This window comes from Bactrocera dorsalis, chromosome 6 (assembly GCF_023373825.1).
Source record: "Bactrocera dorsalis isolate Fly_Bdor chromosome 6, ASM2337382v1, whole genome shotgun sequence".
In the NCBI taxonomy this organism is placed as follows: Eukaryota; Metazoa; Arthropoda; class Insecta; order Diptera; family Tephritidae; genus Bactrocera; species Bactrocera dorsalis.
Window position 1 is genome coordinate 1,459,634 of NC_064308.1, and position 16,945 is coordinate 1,476,578.

The window sequence follows — 16,945 nt, forward strand, 5'->3', positions numbered from 1 at the left end:
TGAATTTTATTACCAAAATCAGTGTTCGGTTCGAAATGTGTTTCGCGCTTTACGTCCGATTTATGGTCTACATAATCGACCAAGTGAGCAAACAATTAATGCGATTGTGACCAAGTTTCGCACTCAGTTTACTTTATTGGACATTAAACCAACCACACGAATGCGTACAGTGCGTACAGAAGAGAATATTGCGTCTGTTTCTGAGAGTGTGGCTGAAGACCGTGAAATGTCGATTCGTCGCCGTTCGCAGCAATTGGGTTTGTGTTATTCGACCACATGGAAGATTTTACGCAAAGATCTTGGTGTAAAACCGTATAAAATACAGCTCGTGCAAGAACTGAAGCCGAACGATCTGCCACAACGTCGAATTTTCAGTGAATGGGCCCTAGAAAAGTTGGCAGAAAATCCGCTTTTTTATCGACAAATTTTGTTCAGCGATGAGGCTCATTTCTGGTTGAATGGCTACGTAAATAAGCAAAATTGCCGCATTTGGGGTGAAGAGCAACCAGAAGCCGTTCAAGAACTGCCCATGCATCCCGAAAAATGCACTGTTTGGTGTGGTTTGTACGCTGGTGGAATCATTGGACCGTATTTTTTCAAAGATGCTGTTGGACGCAACGTTACGGTGAATGGCGATCGCTATCGTTCGATGCTAACAAACTTTTTGTTGCCAAAAATGGAAGAACTGAACTTGGTTGACATGTGGTTTCAACAAGATGGCGCTACATGCCACACAGCTCGCGATTCTATGGCCATTTTGAGGGAAAACTTCGGACAACAATTCATCTCAAGAAATGGACCCGTAAGTTGGCCACCAAGATCATGCGATTTAACGCCTTTAGACTATTTTTTGTGGGGCTACGTCAAGTCTAAAGTCTACAGAAATAAGCCAGCAACTATTCCAGCTTTGGAAGACAACATTTCCGAAGAAATTCGGGCTATTCCGGCCGAAATGCTCGAAAAAGTTGCCCAAAATTGGACTTTCCGAATGGACCACCTAAGACGCAGCCGCACATTTAAATGAAATTATCTTCAAAAAGTAAATGTCATGAACCAATCTAACGTTTTAAATAAAGAACCGATGAGATTTTGCAAATTTTATGCGTTTTTTTTTTTTTAAAAGTTATCAAGCTCTTAAAAAATCACCCTTTATTATAAGGAATACGTTCCTTAACTCTCCCCTATGTTAAAATGAAATGTCCTTATTTCAAAACATCTGGGCTTATTATTGTTTTTGCATGTTTCTTATGATGCTTTCTTTTCTATTATAATTTAATTTTTAATTCGCTTAAATTTTCTACAATTCAACCACTTTCTTTTTTTTTATAATTTAGTTTTTAATTAGCGTCAATTTTCTACAATTCAACAACAATTTTCCTTTTTGGCTTGCATTGTTTTCGGTGCCTTTTTTTGGAATTATTGGCTGTGTTTGTGAACATTTTTACCTTTCGTATGTGTTTGATTTTTTATGTTTATAATTAATACATATCTATACTTAATGATTTTTTCGTGTTACATATAACGTTTCCTTTTAGTTAGTTTTGAATTAGCGATAATTTTCTAGAATTCAACAACAATTTACCATTTTGGCTTGCCTTGTTTTCGGTGCCTTTTTTGGGTAATTGGTGTTGCTTGTGGAAATTTTCACTTTTTGATTGAGGATAATCTTTGTATAAATTCCTCTTGTTGCTTGTTTATAATTACCATCAATGCAGTTACTTGTGCTTGGAGTTGGGGCATCTTTGCTTCTTCCTCACTTATAATTAACTGTAAAATGTTTCAGGATTCAACGTTGTCCGCTTTTTCAGGGTCTATTGCGAATATTGGTGAAAGTATTATCCATTATTTCAGGACCTATACTTTTTTACCTTGTTCCACTTTTTCAGGAATTGTCGCTGTCCGCTGTTCCAGGGTCTGTTGTGAACCTTGCTGAATTCGCCGCTGTCCGTTTTTTCAGGATCTGCTTTGATGCATTCTGGATGTATTGTCCGCTGTTATAGGACTTATACTTATATTCATTGCCAATTTTTTCTGCACTTTTTTCAGACATTTAGTGCTGGAAGTCCTACTTCCTGTGGAATTTTTTGATTTAGTCCTTTCGGAATAAAATCTGGCTTTTTGGATAGCAAATAAATTTGCCATCCCGGTTTAGCCCCCAGTTAATTTGTACCAGAAGTAAAAATGAGTCAAAAGAATATATTTTGAGCTGCACCGAAATGTGTGCTCTTTATTTATACTCTTAAGACTGACTTATTACATCGTTCTTACTTCTATTTATACTAACTAGTATATTTACTTATTACTAAATAGTTGATAGTTTGTCTACATACAGATTAATTATTTGTTTAGGTTTGTTTACATATATATTGTTCGCTTAGATATAATTTCTTTGTTTTAAGATAAGGTTGTCGTGGTATTCAAACTCAATGTTGTTTTGTTACTTCTTTGTCTGGGATTGTTTGTTTTAGTGATAGTGCATTTCAGTTGTTCCAACTCAAGGTTGTTTTGATGCATTCTATTTACTGAAACAAAAGATTGTTTTGTTGTTTGTTACTATTATAAGGAATACGTTCCTTAACTGTTAATTTTTACCAGAAGTAAAAATGAGTCAAAAGAATATATTTTGAGCTGCACCGAAATGTGTGCTCTTTATTTATACTCTTAAGACTGACTTATTACATCGTTCTTACTTCTATTTATACTAACTAGTATATTTACTTATTACTAAATAGTTGATAGTTTGTCTACATACAGATTAATTATTTGTTTAGGTTTGTTTACATATATATTGTTCGCTTAGATATAATTTCTTTGTTTTAAGATAAGGTTGTCGTGGTATTCAAACTCAATGTTGTTTTGTTACTTCTTTGTCTGGGATTGTTTGTTTTAGTGATAGTGCATTTCAGTTGTTCCAACTCAAGGTTGTTTTGATGCATTCTATTTACTGAAACAAAAGATTGTTTTGTTGTTTGTTACTATTATAAGGAATACGTTCCTTAACTCTCCCCTATGTTAAAATGAAATGTCCTTATTTCAAAACATCTGGGCTTATTATTGTTTTTGCATGTTTCTTATGATGCTTTCTTTTCTATTATAATTTAATTTTTAATTCGCTTAAATTTTCTACAATTCAACCACTTTCTTTTTTTTTATAATTTAGTTTTTAATTAGCGTCAATTTTCTACAATTCAACAACAATTTTCCTTTTTGGCTTGCATTGTTTTCGGTGCCTTTTTTTGGAATTATTGGCTGTGTTTGTGAACATTTTTACCTTTCGTATGTGTTTGATGGAGGATGGAGTCATGTGTAGAAGTTCACGCAAGTGAGGAAAGTTCTCTGATCGCCATTCACTTGGGAGTGGCCAGAAACGATTCTTTTACATATGACTCAAGCAGCTCACGACTTCCGGTCTTTGACCAAGTATCCTCTGGGTAGCCTAAGAACATCCGTTTGAAGGCGAGCTAAAGTGAGAATGCGAAAAATCCCCTGCATAGGGTTGTGCGCTGGGTTTGGGACCCGCCACGTAAAAAACACCCCCAATGAAAAACAACGCACAGCCTCGGATGAGAGACCCCCCTTTTGATGACGACCATGGCAAACGAAATAAGGACTATGATTTGAGGGCATGCACCTGGAATGTCCGGTCCCTTAACTGGGAAGGTGCCACTGCCCAGCTGGTAGATGTCCTCGGAAAGATAAAGGCTGACATCACCGCCGTCCAAGAAATGCGATGGACGGGACAAGGACAGAAACGAGTAGGTCCTTGTGACATTTACTACAGTGGCCATATAAAGGAGCGCAAGTTTGGTGTTGGATTCGTGGTGGGAGAGAGACTCCGTCGCCGAGTACTATCATTCACTCCGGAGAATGAACGTCTAGCCACAATCCGCATCAAAGCGAGGTTCTTCAACATATCGCTGATTTGCGCCCACGCCCCGACGGATGAGAAGGACGATGTGACCAAAGATGCTTTTTATGAGTGCTTGGAGCGCACTTATGAGAGATGCCCCCGCCACGATGTCAAAATCGTGCTTGGCGACTTTAACGCCAGGGTGGGCAAAGAAGGTATCTTTGGCACTACGGTCGGTAAATTCAGCCTCCACGAGGAAACATCCCCAAATGGGTTGAGGCTGATCGACTTCGCCGGGGCCCGAAATATGGTTATCTGTAGTACTAGATTCCAGCATAAGAAGATACATCAAGCTACCTGGCTGTCTCCGGATCGAAAAACCACTAACCAGATCGATCATGTTGTGATAGACGGAAGACACGTCTCCAGTGTTTTAGATGTGCGTGCGCTCCGAGGACCTAACATCGACTCGGACCACTATATTGTTGCAGCCAAAATTCGCACCCGCCTCTGTGCAGCAAAAAACGCACGCCAACAAACACAAGGAAGGTTCGACGTCGAAAAGCTGCAATCACAACAGACAGCCGAAAGATTTTCTACTCGGCTTGCACTCCTGCTCTCTGAGAGCACTCGTCAACAACTCGGTATAAGGGAACTGTGGGACGGCATTTCAAACTCCTTACGTACAGCTGCAACCGAAACCATTGGTTTTCGGAAAGTGCAAAAGAACAGCTGCTGCGGAGAGAAAACAGGCTGCCTACCTCGCAACGTTACGATCGACCACAACACGTGCAGGATGGGATAGATACCGACAGAAGAAGAAAGAGGCCGAAATGCGTGAGTACAAACAGCTTGATAAGCTGGCCGACAGGGGTAATGCTCGAAAATTCTATGAAAAAATGCGGCGGCTTACAGAAGGTTTCAAGACCGGAGCATACTCTTGTAGAACCCCCAAAGGTGATCTAGTTACCGATGCCCAGAGCGTACTTAGATTATGGAGGGAACACTTCTCCAGCCTGCTGAATGGCAGTGAAAGCACAACACCAGGAGAAGGCGAACCCGATTCCCCAATCGATGACGATGGAGCAGACGTTCCATTACCCGGCCATGAAGAAGTTCGAATAGCAATTGCCCGCCTGAAAAACAACAAAGCGGCAGGGGCCGACGGATTGCCGGCCGAGCTATTCAAACACGGCGGCGAAGAACTGATAAGGAGCATGCATCAGCTTCTTTGTAAAATATGGTCGGACGAAAGCATGCCCAACGATTGGAATCTAAGTGTGCTCTGCCCAATCCATAAAAAAGGAGACCCCACAATCTGCGCCAACTACCGTGGGATTAACCTCCTCAACATTGCATATAAGGTTCTATCGAGCGTATTGTGTGAAAGATTAAAGCCCACCGTCAACAAACTGATTGGACCTTATCAGTGTGGCTTCAGACCTGGTAAATCAACAACCGACCAGATATTCACCATGCGCCAAATCTTGGAAAAGACCCGTGAAAGGAGAATCGACACTCACCACCTATTCGTCGATTTCAAAGCTGCTTTCGACAGCACGAAAAGGAGCTGCCTTTATGCCGCGATGTCTGAATTTGGTATCCCCGCAAAACTAATACGGCTGTGTAAACTGACGTTGACCAACACGAAAAGCTCCGTCAGGATCGGGAAGGACCTCTCCGAGCCGTTCGATACCAAACGAGGTTTCAAACAAGGCGACTCCCTATCTTGCGACTTTTTCAACCTGCTTCTGGAGAAAATTATTCGAGCTGCAGAACTTAATCGAGCGGGTACAATCTTTTATAAGATTGTACAGCTGCTGGCGTATGCCGATGATATTGATATCATCGGTCTCAACACCCGCGCCGTTAGTTCTGCTTTCTCCAGACTGAACAAGGAAGCAACGCAAATGGGTCTGGCAGTGAACGAGGGCAAGACGAAATATCTCCTGTCATCAAACAAACAGTCGTCGCACTCGCGACTTGGCTCCCACGTCACTGTTGACAGTCATAACTTTGAAGTTGTAGATAATTTCGTCTATTTAGGAACCAGCGTTAACACCACCAACAATGTCAGCCTAGAAATCCAACGCAGGATTGCTCTTGCCAACAGGTGCTACTTCGGACTTAGTAGGCAATTGAAAAGTAAAGTCCTCTCTCGACGAACAAAAGCCAAACTCTATAAGTCGCTCATAATTCCCGTCCTGCTATATGGTGCAGAGGCTTCGACGATGACAACAACCGATGAGTCGACGTTGCGAGTTTTCGAGAGAAAAGTTCTGCGAAAGATTTATGGTCCTTTGCGCGTTGGCCACGGCGAATATCGCATTCGATGGAACGATGAGCTGTACGAGATATACGACGACATTGACATAGTTCAGCGAATTAAAAGACAGCGGCTACGCTGGCTAGGTCATGTTGTCCGGATGGATGAAAACACTCCAGCTCTGAAAGTATTCGACGCAGTACCCGCCGCGGGAAGCAGAGGAAGAGGAAGACCTCCACTCCGGTGGAAGGACCAAGTGGAGAAGGACCTGGTCTCGCTTGGAATATCCAATTGGCGCCACGTAGCGAAGAGAAGAAACGACTGGCGCGCTGTTGTGGACTCGGCTATAATCGCGTAAGCGGTGTCTACGCCAGTAAAGAAGAGAAGAAGATGTGTTTGATTTTTTATGTTTATAATTAATACATATCTATACTTAATGATTTTTTCGTGTTACATATAACGTTTCCTTTTAGTTAGTTTTGAATTAGCGATAATTTTCTAGAATTCAACAACAATTTACCATTTTGGCTTGCCTTGTTTTCGGTGCCTTTTTTGGGTAATTGGTGTTGCTTGTGGAAATTTTCACTTTTTGATTGAGGATAATCTTTGTATAAATTCCTCTTGTTGCTTGTTTATAATTACCATCAATGCAGTTACTTGTGCTTGGAGTTGGGGCATCTTTGCTTCTTCCTCACTTATAATTAACTGTAAAATGTTTCAGGATTCAACGTTGTCCGCTTTTTCAGGGTCTATTGCGAATATTGGTGAAAGTATTATCCATTATTTCAGGACCTATACTTTTTTACCTTGTTCCACTTTTTCAGGAATTGTCGCTGTCCGCTGTTCCAGGGTCTGTTGTGAACCTTGCTGAATTCGCCGCTGTCCGTTTTTTCAGGATCTGCTTTGATGCATTCTGGATGTATTGTCCGCTGTTATAGGACTTATACTTATATTCATTGCCAATTTTTTCTGCACTTTTTTCAGACATTTAGTGCTGGAAGTCCTACTTCCTGTGGAATTTTTTGATTTAGTCCTTTCGGAATAAAATCTGGCTTTTTGGATAGCAAATAAATTTGCCATCCCGGTTGAGCCCCCAGTTAATTTTTACCAGAAGTAAAAATGAGTCAAAAGAATATATTTTGAGCTGCACCGAAATGTGTGCTCTTTATTTATACTCTTAAGACTGACTTATTACATCGTTCTTACTTCTATTTATACTAACTAGTATATTTACTTATTACTAAATAGTTGATAGTTTGTCTACATACAGATTAATTATTTGTTTAGGTTTGTTTACATATATATTGTTCGCTTGGATATAATTTCTTTGTTTTAAGATAAGGTTGTCGTGGTATTCAAACTCAATGTTGTTTTGTTACTTCTTTGTCTGGGATTGTTTGTTTTAGTGATAGTGCATTTCAGTTGTTCCAACTCAAGGTTGTTTTGATGCATTCTATTTACTGAAACAAAAGATTGTTTTGTTGTTTGTTACTATTATAAGGAATACGTTCCTTAACTGTTAATTTTTACCAGAAGTAAAAATGAGTCAAAAGAATATATTTTGAGCTGCACCGAAATGTGTGCTCTTTATTTATACTCTTAAGACTGACTTATTACATCGTTCTTACTTCTATTTATACTAACTAGTATATTTACTTATTACTAAATAGTTGATAGTTTGTCTACATACAGATTAATTATTTGTTTAGGTTTGTTTACATATATATTGTTCGCTTAGATATAATTTCTTTGTTTTAAGATAAGGTTGTCGTGGTATTCAAACTCAATGTTGTTTTGTTACTTCTTTGTCTGGGATTGTTTGTTTTAGTGATAGTGCATTTCAGTTGTTCCAACTCAAGGTTGTTTTGATGCATTCTATTTACTGAAACAAAAGATTGTTTTGTTGTTTGTTACTATTATAAGGAATACGTTCCTTAACTCTCCCCTATGTTAAAATGAAATGTCCTCATTTCAAAACATCTGGGCTTATTATTGTTTTTGCATGTTTCTTATGATGCTTTCTTTTCTATTATAATTTAATTTTTAATTCGCTTAAATTTTCTACAATTCAACCACTTTCTTTTTTCTTATAATTTAGTTTTTAATTAGCGTCAATTTTCTACAATTCAACAACCATTTTCCTTTTTGGCTTGCATTGTTTTCGGTGCCTTTTTTTTGGAATTATTGGCTGTGTTTGTGAACATTTTTACCTTTCGTATGTGTTTGATTTTTTATGTTTATAATTAATACATATCTATACTTAATGATTTTTTCGTGTTACATATAACGTTTCCTTTTAGTTAGTTTTGAATTAGCGATAATTTTCTAGAATTCAACAACAATTTACCATTTTGGCTTGCCTTGTTTTCGGTGCCTTTTTTGGGTAATTGGTGTTGCTTGTGGAAATTTTCACTTTTTGATTGAGGATAATCTTTGTATAAATTCCTCTTGTTGCTTGTTTATAATTACCATCAATGCAGTTACTTGTGCTTGGAGTTGGGGCATCTTTGCTTCTTCCTAACTTATAATTAACTGTAAAATGTTTCAGGATTCAACGTTGTCCGCTTTTTCAGGGTCTATTGCGAATATTGGTGAAAGTATTATCCATTATTTCAGGACCTATACTTTTTTACCTTGTTCCACTTTTTCAGGAATTGTCGCTGTCCGCTGTTCCAGGGTCTGTTGTGAACCTTGCTGAATTCGCCGCTGTCCGTTTTTTCAGGATCTGCTTTGATGCATTCTGGATGTATTGTCCGCTGTTATAGGACTTATACTTATATTCATTGCCAATTTTTTCTGCACTTTTTTCAGACATTTAGTGCTGGAAGTCCTACTTCCTGTGGAATTTTTTGATTTAGTCCTTTCGGAATAAAATCTGGCTTTTTGGATAGCAAATAAATTTGCCATCCCGGTTGAGCCCCCAGTTAATTTTTACCAGAAGTAAAAATGAGTCAAAAGAATATATTTTGAGCTGCACCGAAATGTGTGCTCTTTATTTATACTCTTAAGACTAACTTATTACATCGTTCTTACTTCTATTTATACTAACTAGTATATTTACTTATTACTAAATAGTTGATAGTTTGTCTACATACAGATTAATTATTTGTTTAGGTTTGTTTACATATATATTGTTCGCTTAGATATAATTTCTTTGTTTTAAGATAAGGTTGTCGTGGTATTCAAACTCAATGTTGTTTTGTTACTTCTTTGTTTGGGATTGTTTGTTTTAGTGATAGTGCATTTCAGTTGTTCCAACTCAAGGTTGTTTTGATGCATTCTATTTACTGAAACAAAAGATTGTTTTGTTGTTTGTTACTATTATAAGGAATACGTTCCTTAACTAGAGCGAACGATAACAGGTAGAACCATAAAGCTTCTTATTGACACAGGAGCTTCAAAAAATTATATTAAACCTTTAACTGAACTAAATAACATCACTGCAGTAAACGAATCTTTCTTAGTTAAGTCATGGCTTCAATTCCGTTAAAAAAAAATGTCCTATGCATATTTTCAACACCATAACTACATTCTTTATACTCCCAAATCTGTCAACATTCGACGGAATAATAGGATTAGACCTGCTTAATGAAGTAGGTGCTCCATTGGATTTCAAACATAAAGTATTAAAAACAGCATCCGGTTCAGAAATAATTCAGTTTTTAAAATCTTCTGACGTTAATTTTACAGAGGTCGAAAGCATAGAAGGTCCCAAACAAATTCAGCCAAAATTCAGAGAAATGATAACAAAAAGACAAGGAGTATTTGCTGACCCTAATGAGGCACTACCTTACAATACCAATATTGTTGCCACCATCCGAACAGAAGACGAAGAAGCGGTATACTCTAGATTGTACCCTTACCCAATGGGAGTTTCTGACTTTGTAAATACCGAAGTTAGTAACTTGTTGAGAAATAATATAATTAGGCCATCTAGAGCATCACCCTACAATAACCCAGTATGGGTAGTAGATAAAAAAGGATTAGACGAACAAGGAAACAAAAAAAAACGACTAGTTATAGACTTTAGGAAGCTAAATTCCAAAACAATTGACGATAAATATCCCATACCAAATATAAGTGCAATTCTGTCGAATCTCGGAAAAGCCAAATATTTTACCACGCTAGACTTAAAATCTGGATTTCACCAGATATTACTTTCTGAAAAGGACAGAGAAAAAACCGCTTTTTCTGTAGCAAATGGGAAATACGAATTTTGCAGACTTCCTTTTGGTTTGAAAAATGCTCCCAGCATTTTTCAAAGAGCTATAGACGATGTACTTAGGGAGCGAATAGGAAAATCATGCTACGTTTATGTAGATGATGTTACAATTTTTTCAGAGAACATGGAAGACCATGTAAGACATATAGCATGGGTATTAGATAAACTCTATAGAGCCAATATGAGGGTTTCACGAGAAGAGTCGAATTTTTTCAAAGAAAAAGTCGAGTATCTTGAGTTCGTAGTCTCACGAGGAGGCATTACAACAAACCCAAGTAAAATAGAAGCTATTAGCCGATTTAAACAACCAACCACATTGTTTCAAGTTCGATCATTTTTGGGTATGGCAAGCTATTATAGATGCTTTATCAAAGACTTTGCATCTATAGACAAACCATTAACCGAAATTCTGAAGGGTGATAACGGTAAAGTGCGTGCTGGTCAATCAAAAAAGATACCAGTAAGCCTCAATGAAAAACAACGACTAGTTTTTGACTAAAAAATATTCTTATTTCGGAAGACGTCATGCTGCTCTATCCTGACTACCAAAAACCATTTGACTTAACAACAGATGCCTCATCTCTTGGCTTAGGAGCAGTTTTATCCCAAGCTGGGAAACCAATTACTATGATTTCTAGAACCCTTAGGGATAACAAACAAAATTTCGCAACAAATGAACGTTAGCTACTTGCTATAGTGTGGGCATTAAAAACCTTAAGAAACTATCTGTATGGCGTAAAAAATCTAAACATTTATACCGACCATCAGCCACTTACGTTCGCAGTTTCGGATAAAAATCCAAACGCGAAAATAAAAAGATGGAAAGCCTTTATTGATGAACATAATGCACAAATCTATTATAAGCCAGGAAAAGAAAATTTTGTTGCTGATGCTTTATCAAGGCAAAATTTACATGCTTTAGAAGAAGATGTACCATCTGATATGGCCACTGTACATAGCGAATTGTCGTTGACATATGTCATTGACTCCACTGACAAACCAGTAAATTGCTTCCGGAATCAAATAATCATTGAAGAAACCTCAGTCTCCTCAACACAAACTATAATTATGTTTGGCCAAAAAACAAGGCATATCATAAATTTTTCAGACAGGAAGGGTCTGCTAGAAAAAGTAAAAGACGCAGTCAATAAGAATGTGGTTAACGCAATCGTGTGTGAATTACCAATCTTAGCACATATTCAAAGTAAACTCGTAGAGATTTTCCCGACAACAAAATTTTGGCACTCAAAAAAATTGGTCATAGACGTTATCGACAAGAATGAGCAAAAAGAGATAATAGTCGCCGAACACAATAGGGCCCACAGGGCAGCCCAAGAAAAAGCAAACAAATACTTCAAGACTATTATTTCCCAAAGATGACCCATCTGATAAATGAAATAGTTGGAAATTGCAAAATTTGTAATAGAGCAAAATATGTCCGACACCCGAAAAAACATATTATCGGCGAAACACCTATTCCTTCTCATGTAGGCGAAATACTCCATATTGACATATTTTCTACAGATAAAAAATATTTCTTAACTTGTATCGATAAATTTTCAAAATTCGCCATAGTACAACTTATAGCGTCGAGAACTATAATTGATATAGAACCATCAATTTTACAACTTTTGAATTTCTATGCGCATACCAGAATTATATTTTGCGATAATGAGCCATCTTTAAATTCAGGGACAATAAAATCACTTCTGGAAAATAGTTTTAACGTTCAAATTATAAACTCTCCACCACTCCATAGTACATCAAATGGACAGGTAGAGAGATTTCATAGTACCCTCGCGGAAATTGCTAGGTGCTTGAAACTTGAAAAACACATTAATGACACAGTGGAATTAATACTTCAATCAACAATTGAATACAATAAGTCTGTACACTCTATAATAAATAAGAGACCAATCGACGTAATACACTCCCACCCACCAGATCTCGAAGCAGATATAAGAGAAAAAATAAAAAAGAGTCAAGAAATACAACTACGGACACATAATGAGACAAGACGTAACAGAACTTTTCAGGTAGGGGATAAAGTACTTATGAAAATAAATAAGAGGCTAGGCAACAAACTTACGCCTCTGTATGAAGAAGCTACAATAGAAGCCGACTTGGGAACAGTGGTTCTAATTAAAGGGAAAGAGGTCCATAAGGACAATTTAAGATAAGTCTAAATCCCACTTCCTATTCTAAACTATATTTTTCTATTTAGGCTACCGACCGTGCTGTTTTTCGTGACTGTAGCAACTGCAAAACTATCCGATTATACACACTCGGACTACATCCCACTAATCGATGGAAATGTAGTTATCTGGCAGCTTTTTAAATATCTCAGACACTCATCTAATTTAACCATGTATTCAGAAATAGCTGGCGAAACAAGATTACTGATGAAACACTTTCCACATTCGCATATGAAAAAAATTTTAGAATCTGATATAGGTCATATAGAAAGACTTTTAGAAACAGTTAACATTCACCATAGGCAAGCAAGGAGTATTAATATTCTAGGAACTGCTTTGAAAGTGGTTGCTGGAACTCCCGATTTTGATGATTTTGAAAAAACTAAAATTCAATAAACAAAAGCTAATTGAGTCAATAGATAGACAAGCAATAATAAATACTCGGATACAGGAACGAATTAACAAATTAACAGAAACCGTAAATACTATCGTTAATTATGCAAAAGATAAAGAAATCGACACTGGTCACCTCTATGAAACATTACTCGCAAGGGATAGAATCTTAATCTGAGAACTTGAAACACTATTGTTGTCAATTACACTCGCAAAGATTCGCGTTATTAACCCTCTTATTCTCGATTCTAAAGATATAGAAAACATGTTAAACAGGTATGACAATAATAGATTTAATGGAACTAGCATATGTCAATATAATACTAGATCATAATTTCCTACATTTCATAATTAAATATCCTGAACCTAGCTTAGTTTGTAAAAAGATAACTCTTTTTCCTGTCGAACACAACGGCACAATACTACATTTCGCTAAAGGCAACAACGTTGCAGATTGCGGTGATAAGATCCTGCCAATTGGAAACTGCACCAATACATTAACTAAGACTTTCTTTCCTTTCACCACTTGCGCTCAACAATTACACTCCGGTGGCACGGCACATTGCAATACTCGTCCCAGCCACCTAAAACCATTGGAAGTAATAGACGACGGTATCATCATTTTAAATGATGTAACTGCTGTTATAAAAATGGACAACAGTTCCGGAAAAACCATCCATGGTACATTTCTGGTGAAATTCGATGAAGAAGTCGAAATAAATGGGTCTCTATTCTCGAACATGAAGAATATTGTTAGACGACATCCCAGCTCAGCGACATCGGCGTTCTTGAATATCACGTGACACCAAGAAATTCTAAGTCTATCATACCTACAAAGGCTTAACATCAAGAATCTACAATACATTGGAGAAATAGATAAAAAACTGACAACAAGGCCCGCAACGTTTAGCGTGGCTATCCTCCTCATCATAGCTATTGTATTTTCTATTTTTAAGGTGCTCCAAAAATTAAAAGAAAATATACGCTCATCTTACCTAAAGATTATTATTGACAGCCTGAGGAAGCCCGAGGACGGCCTACAACTAGAAGGGGAGGAGTTAACTCAAATAGCTCATCCACAGACGGAGAACTCACGCGTGGCTTGAGTGAACAAAATTCTTATCCCACGCTAGCCACTGCGTTGGTCGCTCGATATTATTAATAGTACAACAGAAGATATTGAGAAGATAAGGAAATTCGTTACCTCACGTCAGCCACTGCATTGGTCGCCTGATGCTATTAATAGTGCAAAGCCACGTAGCTAATAGTAAACATAGGCTCTAGATATACTTTTCTTTAGATTTAAGTTTCAGTTATAAATTGTAGCTCATAAGGTGGGGCAGTAGTCCACCAAATTATTATAAAATAAATAATTAAAAAAATAATAATTGTTTAACTTATTTAACTTATATTCTAAATATAGTTAATTTTTATTTAAACTTACAAATGTATTCTGCATTATCTAAATGCCTACTTCAGCTTTGTCGAGCCTTTGAGTTCAGCTCCTACCAGCAAACAAGGCAACGGTGAGAAGGATGAGTCATCGCAGCGACCAACTGAGTAGCACCATAAGCAGAGCTTACAAAATAAAGACGTGTGGCACTCGGGGTCTGCCGCGGTAAGGCTATTGCATAGCATTTTGTATCAACTTATGCAATTATAATTATTTATTTATTTTATTTATGCAGTATTTCTTTTTCTTTGATATTAATTCAAGTTACACTTTTTGAGCGTGGTGACCAATAAGAAAACAAATTTTTCTATATTTTTTTCACGCTACACAGCGCCACCTGTGTGCGACATTTTGCACAAAATATTTTTCCACATGAGTCATCCAGTATACATACACTTCCTTTTCAGCTAGCGCTTGCGGGGTATGCAAGATTTTTCGGTATTACACCACCGTGCCTGTCGGAGTGGAGAGCGTGAGGTTTTTTCGTAACGGAATTTCTGGATTCGGTCCCCGCGCTCAAGGCCCGCGATAGAAATTATGCAATAGCTTAAAAATAACAAGTAAGGAAGGGCTAAGTGATAATCGAGATTTTATTATCCGTCATTTACATATTTTTTTAATTTGCTGTAAAATTAATTAGATTAGTAGTTCCTGAGATATGGTTTTTGATCCATAAGTGGGCGACGCCATTCCCATTTTTAATTTTAAAAAATAAGCCTGGGTGCAGCTTTCTTCTGCCATTTCTTCCGTAAAATTAAGTGTTTCTGACGTTTTTTGTTAGTCGGTTAACGCACTTTTAGTGATTTTCAACATAACCTTTGTATGCGAGGTGGGCGTGGTTAACATCCGATTTCTTCCATTTTTGTACTGTATATGGAAAATCCTGAAGGAAACGGCTCTATAGAGTTTGGTTGACATAGCTATAGTAGTCTCCGGGATATGTACAAAAAACTTAGTAGGGGGCGGGCTACGCCCACTTTTCCAAAAAAATTACGTCCAAATATTTAACAAAAAGTATTTTGCTCATGAGTCACCCTGCATCCAGACACTACCGCCTTTGTGGTAAGCCACATTTTGCGGGGCAACAATTTATTATTCAGGGATAAACTGCGCCACCTGTGTGCAACATATCACGGAAGATATTTTTCCCAATGAGTCATCCAGTATGCACACACTTCCTCTACGGTAGCGCCTTTATGGTATGCAACATTTTTCATCACCGCAATTTGTTTTTCACGCCACACAGCGCCGCCTGTGTGCGACATTTTGCGCGTTAGGTATTTCCGTTACGGAATTTCTGGATTCGGTCACCGCGCTCAGAAGCCCGCGATAGAAGCTATGCAATAGCTTAAAAAAAACTTTTTATAATTTTAACTTCACAATTCTTGATAACACAACTTTTTATAAATTTTACTATACTAAGCACTTTTCGACTCGTGCGCTACGTTGGGCGCCAATTAATTCCCGCAACGAGGGAATTTAAAAAAAAATATATATTTTATATCTGCGAACGCGCGGATGAAATGAGAACACGTGTGGTTTTTGTGGGTTGCCAAAGACAAATCAAATCGTTTTTTCTGAAATACTAATATATATATACATTTTGGTTTTATTTACTTAAAGTTAAAGCTGAAGTGTAAGCATCAGCTTGATTGAATCCAGAACAAAGAGTTAATTACAATTGTAGCAGTGACAGCAAATTCCAACAGAACGTTAAGCGTTCTGATTTCTTTACGAAATTAAAAAAAAAAGAATATACGGTCAAAAAAAAGTATTTTAAATTAAAAAAAAAAAATATACGGTCAAAAAAAAAAAAAACACTAAAAGACAAAAGAGGACATTCATACATACGTATTGGCATTTTTAATTGTTCTCACATACATACTATATATTCAAAGACCAAATCGGTATCTTTCCAGCAATACCTCTTGTTCTTGTTAAAGCACAAGCAAGCAGGATTCCAAACAAAAAATTGTTACATGTGCAAAGGCCAAACTAACGAGTACGAGCAATACCAGAACCGGGAATAAGGAAAACGAACACGAACGAAACACGCGTACGTTATTTGATACGTTGCATATACAACAAAAATACAAACCTTTTATCTTAAGGACTCCACATGTGTTTATTGTTATCAGTGTACACTGAGAGATTTCCTTTTTTTCCCAATTCCACCTTCTATACATAGGCTGCTATATATATTTCTGGACTAGGCAACACCATTGGGAAAGTTTGACATTTTTTAGCATAACATCACTCAGAACGTTTTGTCATTTAATAGTGAATTGTTTTATTTACAGGGAATTAAAAAATTCATCTCGGCCAAAAAATGGAATTAACTCGTGAACATTTTCGTGCGGTCATTTTTCACAACTTTCGACTTGGATTATCACGACAAGAGTGCATCGATGAACTAAAATCTTTGTATGGCTATGAAGCACCATCCTATAGCACTGTGAAAAACTGGTACAACGAATTCAATCGTGGCCGACACTCGCTCAAAGACGAATTCCGTGAAGGTCGTCCAAAAACAGCCGTTGCGCCAGAAAAAATCGATGCCGTACGT

At 37.3% G+C, this 16,945-nt stretch overlaps 1 protein-coding gene across 7 annotated transcripts in view; it reads left to right on the forward strand.

The window, feature by feature from the left end:
- LOC125779099 (glutamate receptor ionotropic, kainate 2) overlaps positions 1-16,945 on the forward strand; it is a 2,985,835-nt gene that overhangs the window by 13,063 nt on the left and 2,955,827 nt on the right. The window contains exons 2-3 of one of the 7 annotated variants that reach the window (XR_007423127.1): positions 14,406-14,544; positions 14,787-14,939. The exons of 5 other annotated variants lie outside the window; for them this stretch is intronic. The gene's annotated coding sequence lies outside the window, so the exon portion shown is untranslated. Of the gene's footprint in view, positions 1-14,405; positions 14,940-16,945 lie in introns of all 7 variants that reach the window. One more of the 7 variants, XR_007423126.1, reaches the window with a different exon arrangement.